This window comes from Pinus tabuliformis, chromosome X, assembly GCF_031772625.1.
Source record: "Pinus tabuliformis cultivar Carrire ecotype Pingquan chromosome X, CPIR1, whole genome shotgun sequence".
Lineage (NCBI taxonomy): Eukaryota > Viridiplantae > Streptophyta > Pinopsida > Pinales > Pinaceae > Pinus > Pinus tabuliformis.
The window spans coordinates 1,463,380,051-1,463,401,375 of record NC_142308.1 but is presented as its reverse complement, the minus strand read 5'-3'; the positions used below and the strand labels follow the sequence as shown (position 1 = coordinate 1,463,401,375).

At 36.5% G+C, this 21,325-nt stretch overlaps 1 pseudogene; it reads left to right on the top strand.

Moving 5' to 3' along the window:
- The first annotated feature begins 15 nt into the window (after window positions 1-15).
- On the top strand, window positions 16-14,243 carry LOC149145523 (iron-sulfur cluster assembly SufBD family protein ycf24-like; annotated as a pseudogene).
- The last annotated feature ends 7,082 nt before the right edge of the window (window positions 14,244-21,325 follow it).

Here is a 21,325-nt window from a genome sequence, read left to right as displayed (position 1 = left end):
GAATAATGTAAGTATATGGCACCTTTCTCTGAAAAAAAAAATGTAAGTATATGGCACCAATCCGTTAGGAAAGGACTGCCAGCATCCCATGAGAAATGAATCACTTAGTAAGTTGATAGGTTCAAAGAAAATGGAATTTATTGTATTATCATCCATGCTTCTCCTGCTTGCTTTGTATTTATAAATATGCATACTTGATCATCGTTTATAAGAATGTATTTTTAGGGTTTTATCTGGTCTGGTCTTAAGCGCCTCTCAGGTTATAGTAAATGAAAGAGCTTATTCATGATAGCTTGAGTGAGATTTTCCAGTCTCAGATATAAGCATCTCTGGTAAGGCAGGCTCAAGTGAGATTTTCCAGTGTGAGATATAAGCATCTCTGGTAAAGCAGGCTCAAGTAAGTTTCAGACAGACTCGGGTGAAAAGGCTGGGGATTTCAGGACGGACCTTAAGACAGACTCCGGTAAGGTAAGGTAAGGCCTGTTCAGCTGAGCTATCTGGTGAGGCAGGCTCAGGCAAGGCAGGTTCAGCTGAGCTATCTGAGACTCAAGCTTTATCTGCATACCTTGTTTTTCTCATTTGTCTGTCTGAATGTTGTTTCAGACAATTCGGTACCATCAGGAGCACATGTCTCCCCCGATTAGGATGAAAGATCCCCTTGAAGCAGCTATCCCATGCATATTGTATATACATCTGGTACTATTGCTTGTCTCTATCTTTTTCAATTCCTCATAATAGTTCAAATGCGCCATCCCCTCTCGTATTGCACAGAGAACCCAGACATGCAGCAGGTTTTATAAAGAGCTTTCAAAATCACTGCTAGCATGAATGAGTTAACTGCAATTTTCAATTATAATTAAACAATTTCAAGTCTAAGATTCATTAGACTATTATGACTAAAATTAAAGCTGTGAGTGCAGATCACATCACCGGCACACACAAAAGAGGTCTCTCACATGTTAAAAACATATCGCAATGAAAGAGGTAGTTAGTTTCCTAGTTTGAGTTTCAGTTTGAAAACAGTTTGAATTTTACTTTGATTTTTCATGTATGCAGGCAACATGCTATCTCTTCCCTTCCATTTTCAAGAAGAAGTTAGCATCATCAATAAAGCAGAATAGAAGTTCGATGTCATACAAAAATAGTGAAACAGTGAGAGGCAGTTCACTACATCAAAGAGGCAGTTCATTACCTAATTTGAGTTCCAGTTTGACTTTTCAAGTTTGAGTTTTCATGTATGCAAGCAGTACAGGTTTAAAAAACTATTTATCTCACCTTGTTCATTGTATCTCACCGCAGAAACATAGCTGTTGCAGAGAGCATTAGAGGTTCTGGGAACGGTCTGCCTTGGAGCAATCCAAAACCAGTAGCGAAGAGGCTTTCCTGACCAAATGGAACAGGGAGTATGATAACATGGATTCTTAAGGCAGCTAAGATAGCACCAGTGGAAGCATATGTAATTTGGCTTAATGCAACAGCTGCAGTGCATGCAGCCTGCATGCTGAACACGTGCCGCCTGCGAATATGCCAAACAAACCTGAACAGTTCCTGCGAATATGCCAAACCTTTTCTGCAGTTGCACATAATCCATCCAAACTCCATCCAAACTAATGTTAAGTAATCTTAACATTAATATATGAAATCATATGAAATCGCTCTGACGGTCACGAGTAATAAACCCGGCAAATGAAGATAACCTATGCTCCGGCCTCTCCCGCCTCGGGAAGAGGCCAAATAAGATGACAATCCAGAGTACCTTGGTCATCCTGGGACGGAGGGCACACAACGTTTTAAAACTTTGATCTAACCAAGGCATTCGGCGAAAAAATACTTCGAATTAATGTTAAATCAAACCAAACTGATTCCTATAGTCCCTGGCCATTGCCAGATGGCAGGGACTAATAATGGAATAATTTGTTACAGTTTTAAAAAACAAGATAAGCTTATGGCTAGGAATTTATTATAAAAGTGTTAAAAGCAAAATTAGAATGGTACACAGTGTTAAAAGCAAAATTAGAATATGTATTAGTATACACACCTTTACATTTCATTTAATTAAATTAAAAGTTATATGTAATTTTTTTAATTATTAATTTATTTATTTTTATAGTTGAATGGTATGTTATAGTTTTAAAAAACAAGATAAGCTTATGGCTAGAAATTTATTATAAAAGAGTTAAAAGCCTTATTGCATTTGAGTATATATTATTAAAATTATTTTTAAGATGATAATTATTTGCTATGGTGTTTCATTGAAATTTAGAAAAACTTTTCCTATAGTTACTTAGATGGTTTTTAGTAGAGAGTAGAAGATAACATATTGTATTTTGAGCTAAGTGTTGTAACAACAAAGTTGTATGAGAAATTTAATATCAAATTTAGATTTAAAGAAGGTTTATTGGAAGAAATTAATCAGGGTCAAGTAAGATGTTTTTTGTTTCCACTCTTTTTATAATTACATACACAGTTTAGAAGATTGTTCATAAGAGACACAATGTGTGGGGAATGATCTTGTACATAAAGTTATTGTCATCCTCATTTACGTGTTTGACATTGTTCTTTTAGCAATGAGTTTATATGACCTTGAAAATCAACTTAAAACACTTTTACCCTACCTCTTATAGTCTTCAAACACTAAGAAAACAAATGTATTGATCGTTGAGTCTAGATGTGCCACATACACTAATTTAGTTATGATAACCATAAGTAGGAAGAAGTCCTTTCATGTAAGTATATGGGAAGTAACAACCGTCATAACTTAAATGGAATTGTAATGTTGAAAAAATGATTGGTGGAGGTAAAAAAGAATTTGTTTTGTAGTAAAGATAATTGTAAAGAAGATGAATGTGGATTTGAGAGAAACATAAGATTCTCTTGAGTGTGCTTGTCATCCTAGTGCATTTGTAGGGTTGTGAAGTTTTCAAGTGTAGTATCTCTAAGAAGACGTGGAGGAAGATTAAATAAATCTAGTAGCATTTTATAATAAATATTTTAAGAATTAAAATTAATACACCTAAGTCTATCCTTCTTTTAGAGTTTGGGCTCCGGCCCTTGGAGTGTAAGGCTATGATAAGGTACATTTTGTACTAGTATAAGTTAGATAGTTTCACAAGGTATTTGACATCAATGGTCCACCCACTAAAACTCCTTTTAGAAACAAAAAAAATGACACCCACAAAATCATTAAATAGAGTGTTTGATATATGAGTACTAGCTAATGAATTGTCTACCAAGCTAAGGAATTTATAAAGGATACGAGGAAGGAGTAGAATGATTCATAATCAAATTTTGCAATTCTTTAAAATGTCAAGAGAATAGATTGGTACCATCAAAGTGAAACAAATAAGACGTAGCTTACTTAAGCAATTACAATATGCAATGATACATAACTAAATATGACATAATTAACATTGTTAATAACAAGAAAATAGAAGGAAATGGATTGACTCTAGAGATAGATGGAAGGACAAGTTGAGCATGCTTTCATCAAAGTCTTGGCCTGTGCATGATTTCATTTTCATTCCAACTAGCCAGACCATCCAAAGTTACTTTCATATGATTTCATGCTCCATAGTGTATGCTCAACTCCCTCTTTAATATTGAATAACACTTCAATTCAAACTATGCCAACTACAATCTAGAGGTTTTAGTCTCTCTACAATTTGCAATTTTTAGAGTAATATGATCAAAATGGAAAACAATCTTAGACTTCCTTGTGCACATGTTGAGGTTTGTTTTTTCTCTTATCTATTGTGGATTTATAATTCCACCTTCTCTTCCGCATGAAAAATTGTTAGAATTGTTGGTACTTTCCTTTGATAATTCAATGGTTTTATAATTTTCTCTTAGACTCGTTGGTTCATATATGTCAATCCCTCAAGGAAAAACATGCACATAACTGAGATGCGCATGCACCATGAGACCTCATCACAAGAAATGTAATGTTGGATGTGATGTTTAGTGAAAATTTTTGGTTTCCATGTGAACAAGTGCACCTGAAATATAGTGGCCTTTGTGACTTGGGTGCATGGTGGCACACCAAGACTAAATGATTTATTTTGTTGGGTGTGTTAGTGGGCATGCATGCACAACAAAGATGTGAAGGAGGCAAGATGAGTTGGAGAGTGGGAATGCACACCCAACCAAAACGAGATAGAGGAAAGATGAGTTGGCATATGGGTAGGGTGATGAGAACACATGCCCAATCAAAATAAGGAGAGAGAAGATGTGTGATGAGTGGGTGTGGAGAGGGGTATGAATTCCCAACCGAGTAGTCTAGCTAATGTATCAACACTAGTAGAAAATGAGAAATTAGTGACTAGGTGACTAAAAACGTTAGTCACCACAACTTTTCCAAGTGAAATACTACCAAAAATGAGCAATCTTAAGTGACCGAACTAAAAACGACTAACATAAATCACTAATTTAGTCGCAGGTTAAAATATGTGACTAGCTAATAAGTAATACAACTAAAAATGACTAACATGAATGACTAATTTAGTCTAAGAACAAAAATACAACTACCTAACAAGTACTACAATAATATGAATCATTTTTTTATGTTAGTCATCTTAATTGTGTCAAGCAATCTAAACTTACAAGTGATAGGGGATTGAAAGGTTGTTAAAGATTGGTTGAAAGGTTATCCTTCCTTAAACACTTCTTCATCCTCACATGGTGTATAGGTGAGACAACTTTGCATTATTTATCTCTAATAATTTGTAATTTTAAAAATATTTTTTTAATAAAAAAAATTATTTTATGTATTTTTTAAAAATATATTCATTGAATCTAATTGGATCTAGTTCCAATTTGAAATTAATTTGAAGATCAATTTAAATTTTAAGACTATAATATCAAGTAAAAACTACTTTAATTTCATATTAACCGACCTAGATCCATCTTAAACCTGGATCTATCAAGCATTGAGAGGGATCCAATCTCTCGAGGTGCAAACTTTTTTTCCTAGTGCAAAACTTGAGGAAAGGTTTGCACCTCGAGAGATTGGATCCCTCTTGGCACTTGATAGTTATAGGGTTAATATGGATCTTGGTTGGTTATATAATATTATATAATATCGATATTTGTATTTGTGTCTCTTTGTTATTCTTTCTCTATCTCACCCACCAAACATACACACACACTCTCTCCCTCACTCTCTCTCCATGACTCCCTTATCTCCCACCTCCCTCTATCTCTCCCCCCCCAAATCACTCTCCCTCTCTTTCTCTTCCATCCAACTCTATCACTATCTCCCCCCCATCTATCCTTCTCCATCTCTATCCCTTCCCCTTCTCTCCCTATCTCTATCTTGTCCTCTTCTTTCTCTTCCCTCCTCTCCTCTCTCCTTCACTCTCTCTACATCTCTCCCTTCTCACTCCTCTCTCTCTCCAACTCTATCTCTCTATGTCTTTATTCTTTCCTCCCTCTCTCTCCCACTCCAACTCCATCTCTCTCTCTCTCTTCCTTCCTCTTGCTCCCTCTCTCCCACCTCACTCTCTCTCCGGTGAATATCCATGGTTAACAATCGTGTCATATTGTTATAAAATATTTTGATTATGAAATAATTTATGTTTTTGGGCATGTGGTATTGATGATCCATGGTATTGTAACAAAGTCTATTTTTTACAAGTTAATAATATCTACCCTAATGTGGGGGTGAGTATCACGGTTAAGAATCTTGTCATATTGTTATAAAATATTTTGGTTGTGAAATAAATTATGGTTTTTGGACTTGTAGTATTGATAATCCATGGTATTGGCCCATGGTATTGTAACAAAGTCTATTCACAAGTTAATAACAAAATCAAAATATAACAAACTGAATTTTATTATTTTTATTAGTTTAATTTTTTATTATTATTTGAGGCCATATTTAAATTTTTACACGCATCCCAATATCATTTTTAACTTCTTCTTATTCTTTTTAATTTAGCGTCTTACCCAAAAATAAAAAAAATTCTTATTAAAAATAAATCATTTAACCCAATTTCAATTTCTATATTTTATTTTGTATTATAAATATTTCTTTTATTTTTTCCATTATAAATATTTATTTTCTTTTTCATTTCCAAATTACAACATCACATTGTAGTATTGCATTTTTCTCTACCTTGTTGGTATTTGCTTGGAGATGCCAAAAGGAGGACGACCATCAACACGATCTATGGATTTCATGGGATTCAAACCCAAGAAGGATTTTGCATGGGAAACACCTTAAGAGGGAATCAACGATTAGATGGAGGAAGGGTGAGGTCATTGGGCATGGAGATTTTGGCCATTTGTACATGGGTATGAATTTGGACTCTGGAGAGTTCTTCCTTTTTACTAAATATAATTTTTGTTCTTATGGGTAAACAATTTTGAGCCTTTATATGGTCAAAGCATAAATTTCATCTAGAGTTGAGGGTTTAATGATTATGATAATGCAGATCTTGATTGCGTCCAACAATTCATCAAAAGACAATGCACAAATAAGCATTTTGCATGTCCTTATTGTACAAATCAGTTCGCTCCTCCTAACTTTTCTACGGTTAGAACGCATGGAATTTTATTTTTTATTTTCACCTCTTTTTTTAGTGGTTGATTGTTTGTGTAATGGACTCTACCATGCCCAAATTCAAAAGGCTCGAATGATGCAAGCAAATTTTCTAGTAGGATGCAAATACTAGACCTTCCTCAAACTTTGTTACATGAACTTAAAATTTCTTATAATCATGAACATAAATCTTTTATGTTTCATGCTTAGAATTTGATCTCAATGCCTACATTTTTAAACCATGTTACTATATTTTAAGTAGAATATACTTAGATCCATTAAAACTTACAACTCTCCAAAGCTTAGGTTAATTTTAGCTAAAAAGAAGGAAAATGAATGGCTTTTGCAATTTAGACTCAATGCTTACAGACAATGATTAAAAATGGAAGAACCCAAATGGTTTGATAACTTTTACCCCCCCATCAATTTCCAAGACCTTTTCTATTATTCTGAACCTAAAAAGAGAGAGTAGAAGAAGAGGAGGAGCCTGGATGAGGTGGACCCTGACCTGCTTGATACTTCTCAAAAGTTGGGCATGCCCTTGACTAGAAGAAGAGATTGACCAATGATGTTGTAGATGTTGCTTTTGACAGTGTTTTCATTTCTACCATGCATAGGTAGACTCTATAGTAAGTTGAGGTTATCTTTTGTTCGTTATAAGAGGTAATTCGGGAGTATCTTGATCTAGTTAGGAAGTAGATTGGCAGGGTTGTTCCTCTTGTTGATAACTATTATGTTGCATTTAATTTTTTGTTTTAGTGATAGATCCTTCTATTAAATCCCCAAGCACACTTTGCCACCCATGGAAATATCCACTTATTCCAGGATGAATGAGATGGAGACCATGAAGTTTGAGAGGACTCTTATTGTTGTAGATGAGAGGAGTTCTGTGACATATATTGAAGGATGCACCACACCATTTTATGACACTAATCATATCCATGCCACAGTAGTGGATCTCTATTACACGGAGGGAGAAACGATAAAGTATTCCACTATGAAGAATTGGTATGTTGGGGATGAGGAATGCAGACGTGGGATTTATAATTTTATTACAAAAAGAGGTTTGTGTGATGGAGGAAAATCAAGGATTTCGTGGACCTAAGTAGAGATTGGTTCAACAATCACTTAGAAATACTCAAGCATTGTTTTGAAAGGCGATGATGCAATTGGAGAGTTCTATTATTTTGCCTTGAAAAATAACTATCAATGGGGGGGAATATGATCAATATAGGGAAAAATTGCAGGAGTAGGATTGTTTCCAAAATTATATCTATAGGAAAGTCAAGGAATTGTTACGGAGGATTAGTGTAGGTGCAACCAAATTCTCATAATGCAAGGAATTTTTCACAGTGTGATTCGATACTCATTGTGACCAGGAAACTATAAATACTTATCGTTACATTCAGGTACAATTTGAGTTGCATTCTAAAGTCTCTAATTTGATTTATTGATATTCCTTCTTGTGTTCTTATCACTCTTAATTTCAATGTGGTAGGATTGGAATGGGTTAAAAAAATCAAGCCTATCATTGAGTAAAATAAACACCCACATGTCACTACATGTCTCTTTGTATTTAATACAATTACAAATGAGAAATATGATGTGTGCACAACTAAAAATCCTAGCAGGCATGATGAATCCAGTCTTAGCATGGAAATCAAAACCAGGAATCATAAAATATCAAAAAAATTGTGACACGGAGTAAAAAAACACAATAAAAGATTTTATGCCAACATTGTCTATTTAGTGCAAGATAATACTAATATTTCATAATTTTCAGAGATGGTGGATGTCATGAAGATTTCCTCAAGAAAAGTTACTCACTTGAAGATAAGATGGCCAGTGCAACTATTTACTTTAAATATGCTAAATTTAGGTTATTAAAACAAGTTTGAAAATCACTAGAAACACCACTCCCACATCATTTTATTTCCAGTTGTACCAGATAATATTGAATAAAATTATGAACACTTCCATTTAAATTGACCGTACATAAAATAACAAAAATGGTTGATGCTTTTGAAAGCTATATCCATCATTAAAATAATATATGACAAGGATGGATCATAATTTTAAAGTCTATATCCATCACCAACTATAAGATAAGAGTTAATGAGATGAGAAAATGTTTGTCTTGATATAACATGTAAACGTCCTATCACTTATAACTCATGCATATTGTATCTTATTGTGCATATGTTAATTGTATAACTTCAATCTGGGTATTTGTTTACATTTAAATTGTCAAATATGTGGAAGTTACATTACACTAGCTTAAATCCGCACACAAATAAAATATCATAATGGAAAAGGAATGAATAAGAATTTTCACACTGGTTTAAAATTTCCCCTTGGTTGGTGAAGAACCAATTCAATGCTATTTTTGGTGGAGTATTAAGTTATTAACCGAAAATAAAAAAAATGTTAGTCTCTTAAATGACTAAAATAAATAAATAAATAAATAAATATATAAGTTACATTTCACATAGCTATATCTACATTGACGTAACTATAATATTCCAACTCCATTTTTTTATATAGAAGTTACATTCATGTAGCTATAGAAGTTATATTTATGTGTTTTAGATAGAAGTTACATTTCACATCACTATATCTACCCTGACATAACTATAATATTCCAACTCCATTTTTTTCACACTTTTCAACATTTTAATATTTCTCCATTTTAGTGTGATTGTGCAATTAAATAGTTGATATTGTTTAATACATCTCCTATTTGGTGTTGTTACACATTACTTTCAAGACATCCTCAAAGAGCCGGAAGGAAACAGGGACGCCGAAATCAGAGCCATCACACAGCATATTCCCAGAATAATAACAGATGAGCACAATAACAAATTACTTCAGCCCACCTCCCTGAAAGAAATTGAAGAAGCAATGAACCAGCTCAAGGACGGCAAAGCCCCGGGGCCGGATGGCTTTACTGCCAATTTCTACCATGAATTCTGGGAGTTAATTAAAGAAGAAGTATGGGAGTTGGTGGAAGAATCAAGAAGCATGCACTGGATTCTGCCAGCCCTCAATACCACTTTCATAGCTCTAGTTCCCAAATGTGCGGAACCAAGCAAGCCGGAAAGCTTTCGACCCATTGCTTTATGCAACGTCATATACAAGCTTATCTCTAAGGTTATCGCAAATCGGCTAAAACCTCTCCTACCCTTGCTCATTTCACCAGAACAAACAGGTTATGTTGAAGGGAGGCAGATCATGGATGGCATCGTCTTATCAAATGAGGTGATTCACTCTCTAAAGATTCTAAAAAAGCCAGGTATGCTTCTAAAACTAGATCTTTCCAAAGCATTTGACAAGCTCAGTTGGAATTATATTCAAAAAGTGCTCATAGCTTTTGGCTTCAGTCATACATGGACAAGATGGATTTACAATTTAATCTCCTCTCCCAGCATTTCTGTTCTGTTAAATGGTTCTCCATCTCATCCTTTTAGGCCTTCAAGGGGTATAAGACAAGGGGACCCCCTGTCGCCTTTCCTCTTCGTCCTTATGGCAGAGGGGCTAGGCAGACTGTTAAAGGCAGCGGTCGCTACTCAAATGCTCAAAGGTATCTCTGTTCATGGCCTTCCTCCCCAATCCCACCAACAATTTGTCGACGACACCATGCTCTTTGGACACCCATCCTCGCAAGAAGCCTCCGTCTTCAAGTCTCTGCTTTCCATATTTTCTAAAGCGTCAGGTACCTCCATCAATGCGTCGAAATCCCAGCTATATTTCTTTAATACTCCCCTCTCCACTCAAAGGAACATAGCTCGAATTTTGCAGTTTACCATTGCCAAGCTTCCGTCGACTTACTTAGGGGCTCCCCTGGCTGCTGCGGCCATCAAACATTCCTCCTGGCAGTCTCTTCTAGATAAGCTTGAATCCAAACTCTCCCTTTGGACCTTCCGAGCTCTCAACATCGCCAGCCGGCTTGTCCTGATCAAATCGGTCCTCCAAGCAATGCCTCTGTACCTTTTTTCTTTATTGGCTGCGCCCAAATGGGTTCTTAAATATATTCGTAATATCCAGCGAAATTTCCTCTGGGGGTCTTCAGGCCTGAACAGAAAATGGGCGCTCGTAAACTGGAAAGATGTCTGCAAACCAAAATCTGAAGGGGGCCTGGGATTGCGAGACCCTTTGCAGAGCAATAATACTATGGGTGCGCGCATGTGGTGGAATTGGATCACTAAGCCCAACGTACCATGGGCCAAACTTTGGCAAGCAAAATATGCACCAGGCAGCCAATGGAATGACTTAATCAGAATCAACTCCACAACTCAGGGATCACCCATGTGGAACGCAGCCAAACCTCACAGCAAATTCATTCAAGAGCATAGCTTCTGGGAGATTCACTCAGGTACTACAACAAGATTTTGGGAGGACTCGTGGCAGCAGCTCCCCAAGCTTGCCACAATTTTTCACAGGCCTCTCTGGCAAGAACAAATGAAGCATGCACACCTCACGCAAGTCAATCAATTTTGGCAACCTTCGGCAAACACCGACTTCAGAACCTGGAAGAAAGCCAATCTCTGGCAAAGTAATTGGCAAGGAGAGACATATGAGGACATAGAGCGAGAATTATCATTTAGGAAAATTCGTTACTCCGCTCTACAGGATCGCCTAAGATGGGGCCATCAGCATAAAGGCACATTTACTACTAAAGAAGCCCATCAGCTCAGATACACTGGAGACCAGCTCCACAAGGACCGGATCTGGGAAAAGATATGGCAACCAGGAATTTGGCCCAAAATCTCCACCTTCTTATGGCTGCTCAGCAAGAGAAGAGTGCTCACTTGGGACAACTTGATTAAGCGTGGATTCGTGGGGCCTTCTAGATGCCCGAACTGCAACATTAACTCTGAGACAATTGGACATCTCATGGAAACCTGCCCGCTCGCTGAGCAAATTTGGAGGAAAGTTGAGAGCTGTAACATGAGATCAGAGGCCAGAACAGAAGACATAGCTGAAAACCTAAGGAATTGGGCTCCCTCTCCTTTCAAAAGTCAGCTTCTCAATTTTCTGTGGAGACTCTTACCAGGATTCATATACTGGATTCTCTGGAAAGAAAGAAATCACAGAATCTTCAACAACTCCTCCCGGCCCACTGAAACATTATGGTTAATCCTCATCAAACAGCTGCAAGAAACTCTGGCCCTCAAATCCTGGACAGATGAGGACATGCCAGATTCCCCTTTAGAATGCCTGATCCTGAAGTATTGGAACATAAACCTCTCAGTGTTAAAGAAAGAAGGCACCCGATCATCCAACAACAGCGCCTCGCCTTCTAGCTGGTCACCTCCAGCTTTTGCTACATTCAAGTTAAACTTCGATGGGGCAGCCAAAGGTAATCCGGGGCTCGCAGGGTATGGAGGACTCTTCCGAAATCACACAGGGGAAATACTTCAGATTTTCTATGGCTCGTTGGGTAAAGATACGAATAATGTAGCTGAATTAGAAGGCCTATGGAGAGGCTTATGCCTTGCAGAGCAGAATAATTACTTCCCTTTGGAAGTAGAAGGAGACTCCTTAATCCTTATTAGTGCTGCCCAAAGAATCCAGGCAGGAACATCTGCGATCAAGGTCGCCACAAGCTGGAGACTATTAAGCAGGATGGAATTAATGGAGGACATGCTACATACTCCCCAAAGTATAACTTTTAAGCATGTTCGAAGAACAGCGAACAAGGTCGCTGATAGATTAGCCAACCAAGGTGCTTCCCAGTGCATACCTTACTTTGTAGGCTCTCTGGACAACTCAGAAGATGACAAGCTCAACAATGACTGCATCTCTCTGGCGAAGAAGGATTTCAACATCCCGGATGCGGGTGCATAGGGGATCGGTGAATGGCACGAGCCATCACGTGGGCAGGTGGCATGCTCACGGAGGCCGGAGGTACCACGCGCTGCGGGGCTTTATTACGCTTGAAGGCAGAGGAAGGAAGGCATTAATGCCTGTCCATTCGGCTCGAGGGAAGGTGTTGGACTTCGGGGTGGCGATGTGGTTAAAGCTGTGCAAGATGGTATTGCAGGAGAGTATGAGGGAGCCGAGCAATGAGACCCTGCTCCGCTCAGAAGGCATTGGGAAGGAGAATTTGAGAGGAGTGCCGCCGGTTTGCAAGTCTGGTGTTGATACTTGGAGCTGGTGTGGGTTCGTGCAGCGTGTGTTGATTCTGGGCGTGGGGGTCGGACCTTGGCGCTGTTGTGGGTTCTTGGGGCTGGTAACAGTTCTGTTCGCTGTTGAAATTCAGAGTGCCTGTGTAGGAAAGGGCGCAGTCATGCCAAGAGCAAGACCGCGAATGGGCAGCCGAAGAGGGGGAATTCAAGGCAGGGCTCTCCCGCAGGATGATTACTACTCGCCCTCTTCCTCCCTCGAGGTTACTTCGCGGCCACAAAGACTCCAGGGAAGCATTGAAGAAGAGAGGGGGCAGCATGGTAGCAGCCCGAATTCTGAAGAGGGGCAGCGGGAGCTCCCCATGCTCAGGTATAGGCTCCCCTGCCCGCAAGTTAATTCCACTTTGGTTGTCTCGATTGCTGTTGAGCCTGGAGCCACGCAGAATGTGGAGGTCGAGCCTCTGCCGGAAGGGCAGCGCTCCAGTAGGGAGAATTCCCCCATTGCGTGCCTTCCGGTCGGAGCTGGAAAGGGCTGGACGAATTATGGTAGTGATCCTGGGCCAAGTTGGATGGCGCCTGGGCGTGACCGCGTGCTGGAGCTTGAGCGCCCTGCTATCAACCGTGAACTGGATGCTGGCCCTTCTACGCATGCTGACTTTGCCGGTCCGAGCAGGCCAGCCCGTGAGGGAAGCCCAGATGCGGTCATCCAGCTTTCAGATTCAGAGGACGCGCTCCGTTTTGGGTGTCAAATTGCAGAGGCACCCCAGACTACTGAGGAAGATTGAATGCGCCCCGGTATTCTCTGTTCTTTTGTTGGGATCTCGTTGTGTTTCTCGGCTATGTGGCGGCATTATATCAGTCAATGTGTCGAATGTAAATGTTCAGGTGTAACCCGTAATGGTTCAGGTGTCTTTGGTCTGTGTCCACATGTCTGTTTGTCTTTGTCCGTGTTTGTCTTTGTTCGGGTCAATCCATGGCCCCGGTGTTTCAGTCCTTTTATGTTATGTAACTGTGTCGGCAATGTCCAGCTACAATTCCAATTTTGACTCCTTTCAATTTTGGAGCTGTTAACAGGGCAAGGCAAGAGCTGACAGGCAAATTCTCATAGCCTTGCCCTTTGTACTCTATTTTGTATTTTTGCTTTGTAAGATAATAGAATTAAACATATTCAGAAAAAAAAAAAAATACATCTCCTATTTGCAACATTTTGAATTATTAAGTGGGATCTTGGGTAGGTTTTTGTTACTATCATGTATCATGTTTTAAGTAGATGGTGTTTTATAATTCACCCAAGAGACTTTAGTAGCAACCTTGAATTGCATGCTTGTTTACATTATACATCTAATATTTGCAACCTTTTCCACATGAAGAAACCCATAGCCCATGTTGAACATGAAGTAAATACCTAAAAAATTGGGGAATATCAGTTATTCTATTTCCAGGGGGGGATAGATCTAGAGAAGGAAATGATAACTATCATAAATGGCTTTTGTCGGTTTGTATTTAATGAAATCCCACTAGAATTTGCTACTAAAGTAAATCAATTGATGAATTTGAAGCTTGAAGGTAGTGTTGAATAGGTGTTGCAAGGTATCTATATAACACTATATATATATATATATATATATATATATATAGATATATAGATATATATATATATACATGATTCTAATACCATGATTGTCAAGTGACAGGTGCTAGATGTAGATAGCTTTCTCATATCCTATAGGTAAATCGTATCATTATATTTCTATGAAATCTCAAAATATGTTCAAAGTTTGTCTCAAATAAGGAAATATGTATGTATTCTTGAATTTATCTATGTTGTAATAAGATCAAGAATAAAGTTGTCATTGCAAATAATTGGGATCTACCATGTAAGTTTACTTTACTACATGAAATTCTTTATTTCTTAGATCCCAACTAGTTAGGGTTGAATTTATTTTTGTTGTAATTAGATTAAGAATAAAGTTGTCATTTTAATCATTGAAATATACCACGTAATATTTATTCACTACATGAAATTATTTATTTGTTAGAGGCCAACTTATTAGGATTATGAATATTCCTCTTTCATGACAATATTTATGAATGCTCTATTCTTGCTCAAAGAATTACATATTATAGAAAAGTGGAAAATAAATGAGATGCAACTGAATTAGTTTAAATATTTTGGAGCACCCACTAAAGTGTTTCATTTTACTCCTATTTAATTCCATTTCTACTATCACAATGCTTCTAGAAGTGCTTCTCCAAAGTGACCTCTTAACTATCTTGGAGGGAAATTGATTACTTGATTGGAACCCGCGGATTACAATTTGATTAGGAGAAAGGGGTGAGAATGATTCATATTCCTCAATATATTCTGCAAGTTAAAAGCATATCGAATGATTGTCTTTCTGTTTAATTGAAACAACAATCACTTGAGAATTTGTTAGGATTTTGAGACCTTTTGCAATGAAATTTTTTTTTTTTTCCCTGAAAGTTATGTTCCCAATTAAAGAAATTAAAGAAAAGGTGAGAATGATGCAATGAAAGGATTTTTTGTTTTAGTGCCTAAGAATTCCTTGCTAATGTGAAGGGGTTGGTATTTTCTTGACTCAAGATTAGTTTCATTTGACTTCCTAGCATTTCTTTTAATTTCATTGTTGTTGTGTTTATATTTCTATCCTTGAAGTTGATGATCTACTATCTGTGTAATATGAAGTATTAACTACTAAGCACTCTCAAAGGTGATATTGATGGATGAATGACTTTAAATGTCCCTGCTTGACACATTAGTATTACATGATCATGCAAAGAAATTATTAATCAATATTAAAGGCAGGGAAAATTTTAAGAACCCCCCCTAAATTTATAAATATAATAAATGGGCGAATCTCCAAGGTATATAGGAAAAATGGAAGGAAATTTTATCAATAATATAATATGTATATATATTTTTTTGGCGAATCTCTCACCAGGCATGGCGAATATTTTACTTAATTATAAAATCTGGTAAGATTTTGGCGAGTCTTTCACTAAATAATAAAACTTTGTAAAGTCCTAGTGAATCTTAGCATAGGCTACATGTTGGTTTAATTCCCCCATTTAAATAGGCTACATTCCAGGTGAATACCATGGGTCAATACCATGTGCCATTTTGGTGAATACCATGGGTCAATACCATGTGCCATTTTGGTGAATACCATGGGTCAATACTTTATTTTATATTCAAGTATTCATCGTCTATTATGTCTTATACTATCCATTGTATCTTCTTTCATTTTTAGGAGAGGAACTCAATATTGATGGTAAGAAGCAACAATTGAAGAAATAGGAGAACAATAACACTAGAGCGACAAATGCAAAATGAGGGAAGAGAATATGTCTAGTGATACCCTTAGAGCCAATATCTTGCATAAGACACACTCATAAACACTGATGATCAAGCCTTCAGAGTTGGTGAATTCACTTGCAATGATTTGGCAACACAGTGATACTGTTTTGAAATGATGAAACAATATTTCATGTGTAAATTGTAGTCCAACTGATATTAAGTTGGAAACTCATCTTGTAATACTTGATATTCTATATAATAAAATTTATGTGGTTGAAATTATTTTTATTTTCACTTGATATTATTTAGTCTTGTAATTAACATATGTAACTGTGTGTTATCATATTAGATAAACATGCACATTGTATGACATTTTTTTAAAATTTAGTGGCAAAATCATGCTAATTAATTTATGTTGATTAATAATGAACACATAAAATCAATCTAAAGCTACTAAATTAGTAGTTTATATTAATTAGTGATGAACATGAATAAAATTAATATAGGACTAAATTAGTCATTTATAATGATTATGAATGAAATTAAATGAAATGAATAGAAACTACTAAATCATCCGTTTATATAATGAATATGAAAATACCGAAAAGATAAATGACGACTGCAAATGATAATTTTATTTATTAAAATGATGACTAAATTTTGCATATATATGACTATTAGTAGCTAATTTACAGTATCTTATAACACGACTAAAATTTAGTCATATTTCTTTGGTCATTAATCTGTTTCAAATGATGACTAAAATTTGCATATATATGACTATTAGTAGCTAATCTACAGTATCTTATAACATGACCAACATTTTGATCATATTTCTTTGGTCATTAATTATTTTTCTCGAGGATTCATATAGTAATATATTTTGTTGTATATTTACTAAACCAATGACAAATTAATGACCAAATTTATGACTAAATATACTACTAGATGGTAAAATTGAGGAAACCAATTAATGACTAAGCTAAAAGTGACTAAAAGTTGGTCGTATTATAAGATACTATAAATTAACTACTATTGGTCACCGACTGAAAAATGGTCGTTTATATGCAAATTTTAGTTGTTTTTTTAGTAACTAATTAGTCATTTTGTACTAGTGCAAGATGCACAATGAAACTTTATATGATGGTGAGATGAATCGAATTGAAGGGAAAGTGACACAATGGTTGGCGGAATGCCAAGGGTTGCACCCCTTGGTATTCCACTGTATTACAAGACATCATAGTGAGATGAGGAGGAAGCACAACACAGTGAAGAAGAAATGAAACAAAAATTTGGGGTTTCTGTTTGTTGGGGATTTACGATTGCTTTTCTAACTAGGCTAGTAGAAGAGCCAAACTCTGGGCTAATAGGAATAGTCGAAACTATCTAGAATAGGTGCATGATATGATATTTTTGGAGACAAGTGGTGAAGGTATGTTGTAGATTGTGGGTTGTTGTAGTTGTAGGCTCACATAAGATTATTGTAGGGTAGAATGATAGCAACAACCTGAGTATTGTATTTTATGTAATGTATTACATTATGTTGTAAGGTGATTAGATGTGTGATTCGGTTGGAGACCTAAAACAACCCTATTGTAATACTATTACAACCTTATGTGTGCGTGCGTGTGTGTGTGTGTGTGTGTGTGTGTGTGTGTGTGTGTGTGTGTGTGTGTGTGTGTGTGTGTGTGTGTTGGTGTAAGACTGTGGGCTACTCCCACGTATAACTCTTGTGCACTTGTATATTGTGTGATGGTTATATTTGCTTGCATAATAAGAAGTAAATTCATGGTGTGAATAAGTTATAATTTTCATATGAATGTGGATAGTTTTGAAGGACAAAGACACACTTGGTTTTAGATTAAATTTGATATATGGCTATATAACTCATCCAAAACATTTCTGCAAGTATTGATTTGTGAAGCATAGTTTGAGTGAAGTATTGTCGAGGAAGTAGAGCCATCAATGAGAAATGCATCAGTGTTGTAGGACTAGAGATCACGAGGTGCCTAAAACTATGCAAAGTATCTAGGGACATCACAAGTGGTATCAAGCAAGTTACCACTAAGGTGATTTTAGGGTGCCTAATAGAGCATGTTAAGGCTTGGTGCAAGATTGATAACAAGGTTATATATGGTATTGTTGTACAGGGTTCTTTAGTATGATGACATGATGGACTCAAGGTCAAGTGGTTATGGGTTAGAAAATTAGGATGGCCCTAAATTAAAGGGAAGGGTTGCCTCTATTAAAGAATGTATGGTCCATATGATGGAAGCTATGCAGGCACATCGAAATGAGTCAAAAAATATACTAAGGGACACAGGGAATATAAGGGAATCTTTCTTTCATGGCATCAATGGGCTTGAGGGGATTTCTTAGACAGTGGAGCAAGATCAAGATGATGCATGGGCAGATCATTTAAAGAAACAAGAGGATGGAGTGGCTTCTCTTGTAGCCTTGACCTGTGAGTAGGCACACAATTTTGTGGTTTGAATAAGGAAGTTGGAAAAGGATCATATGGTACTTCAATAAGAGTGAAGATCAAGTAGACAGAATTGTATGATGGGACAAGGAGTGCCAAAGTTCTTGGGAATTTTTGTTGGGATGTGGGGCAGTACTTGGATCAAATGTGTGGGTTCATCGATGAAGATAAGGTTAATTTTGCAACTATGCATCTGATAGGGACAACAAATTTATGGTGTAGGACTTGAGTGGAGTATTTGGTATTTGGTCATATCATAGAGTGGATTTCTACATGGGAAGGGATGAAGGTAGCTTTGTATACATAGTTTGTTCTAGAAAATCAAGCATGTATCACTAGGAATTGTCTTATGTCTTTAAGGCATACAAGGAGGATTGGAGCATACATCAAGGAGTTATTAGGATTTTTGTTGGAGATCGTAGATATGGTGGATGAAGCTCAATTGTACCACTTCCGATTTTGTAGCATAGGGAGGTATTCCTGTAAGGCTAAATGGTTTTCAATTCAGCCTATATGAATTATGAAAATTTTAATATTCAAAGTGATAAGTTGGCCTAGACTATGAAGGGGTGTGTCCCTTGGGTTATTTCACCTCATTCAACAAGTATAAATAGAGGGTATGATGTCTCATTTTCTCCACCAAGCAAGAGAAAGTTTCTTCTCTCTTCATCATTTCTCTTATCCCTCTTGTAAAACCATATGTGTGGAGTAGGAAGACTACAAGAGTCGTAGGAAGGTCATAGGAGTCGCAGGAAGGCTATTGGATGAAGGAAAAATAGAGATAAAGAAGGGATAGAGGGTTTGAACTCAAAAGATAGTATTTTTTCCAAGTTTGATTGGTATTTTGACTTGGATATTGGAAAAAATTTCTAGACAAATATCTTATTTGTAAACCTTTCTAAAGAATAATTTCTCAAAAAGAAAAGTTGATGGGTCTTTTCCCAAGGTTGCATTTACTAGGGTAAAATTATTGTCTCTATTGTTCATGGTTGTATTTGATGATATTTACTATTTACACTACATTTATTGTTGATATTTTCTTAAGTGTAATTATTTAATGATAGCAGTGGCATAAACTACCAGTTGAAGATCAATAGGAAATAATTATTTGGTAGAAAATTATTTCTACTGCACTCTTTCATAGAAAATTCAACATGGTATCAGAGCTTTGTTGAAAGAGTAGCCATTGAAGTCATCCTAAGTAAAAATATTCAACAAATTTCTTTGATTATATATCTCTTTTCAAAACAACTTCAAGTCTCATAGTAGAAGACAAGATGGATGGTGCTACTAATTTAAGATCTTAGAAGGCTAAGATATTTCTTAACTTGGAAGAAAATTATATTCAGGATCACATGAAAGAAGTCATTCTAGAGCTAGTGGGAGCTAACGATAAATCCAAGAATAAGAAGAATGAATCTAAGTCTAGGAGAATCATAATAGATTCATTAAGGGCCACATGATTCCTCATGCTTTTAAGTTGAAGACTACAAAATAAATGTATGATGCCTTGGTGAGATTATATGAGAGCAACAACACTAGCAAGAAGTTAACCTTGAAAAGTTTCCTCCATAGTGTCATGATGACTAAATCATATTTTTTTGTCTCTTATCTTATGAGAGTCTCACAATTGAGAGATGAGCTTAGATCCATTAAAGATACTATTGATGATTCATAACCTGTTACAATGACTATAAATGGTATTCCATTCTCATGGGAGCAATTTGTTCAGGGAATTTGTGCACGACAAAATTTTCCCAAGTTTGATAAGCTATGGACTGATTATTTCCAAGAGGAGGCTAGGTTGTTTTCCAATAACAACTTGCAGAGTCCATATGATGAAGAAACTCAAGCCCTTGCAACCCATACAAGGAGAGGAAAATGAGGAAGGAACTTTGGAATGTTTGATAAGAAGAATACAGCTAGAATACCAGCTCCTGTTTAGAATAAGAAGAAGTAGGATATTTCAAATATCAAGTGCTTCAATTGTCATGATTTTGGACATTATGCCTCTCAGTGTCCTAAAAGAAAAGAAAGGAAAAGAAGCATGCATTAAAAGCAGATGTAGATGATGATGATGATGAACATTAACCTGAAAAGAAGATTGCAGATGGACTTCTGAAATAATACTTTTTTTGGCATTCATTAATGTTTTTTTTATGAAGGTCAAGGATGAGGTCTTCAACAGGTTCTTAGAGTTCAGGGTTTAGATCGATAACTTGAGAAAGAAGAAGATCAAGGTTTTTAGGTCAGATAATGAAGGACAATATACTTCCAGATACTTCAATGATTTCTGCAAGGAGGCAAGGATCGACGGGGGTTGACAGTTCTCTAAAACTGTCAACAATTTCTTCCTTGATCAAGAGATAAGTACTTCCAATAATATATTTTTTCTCCTTTGACATTTTGGTCAACCTATTGTCCTTTTAATTTTTATGATTTAGATACCAAAATTACTTGGTTTGTTATTATTTATTTTTCCATGGCCTATTGAATGAGGTTTATCAAAAGGAATAACAAGTCCATTATGGAAGCTACTAAGGTGATGAATCATGCAGTAGATGGTAGCATAGTGAATTACAAAGAAATATTTGTGGCAAGAGGGTTATCCAAGAAAAGGTTGTGGAGTATATTGAGATTTTTTGCTCTAGTCACCAGAATGTTAGGTTCTTGTATGGCCTAAGGGCTTGAGCATAGACTCAGCAGGAGTGATTGGTGTTCAAGAAGAATAATTACATAGATTGTTAGTACATCCTAAACCATGCCAAATGACTAGAAGAGCTTCTAATTCGGTGGAAGGGGCAACCTTCCAAGAGAAAATCATGGGTTGAGCTTGTCATACTAGATGCTTAGAGATGGGA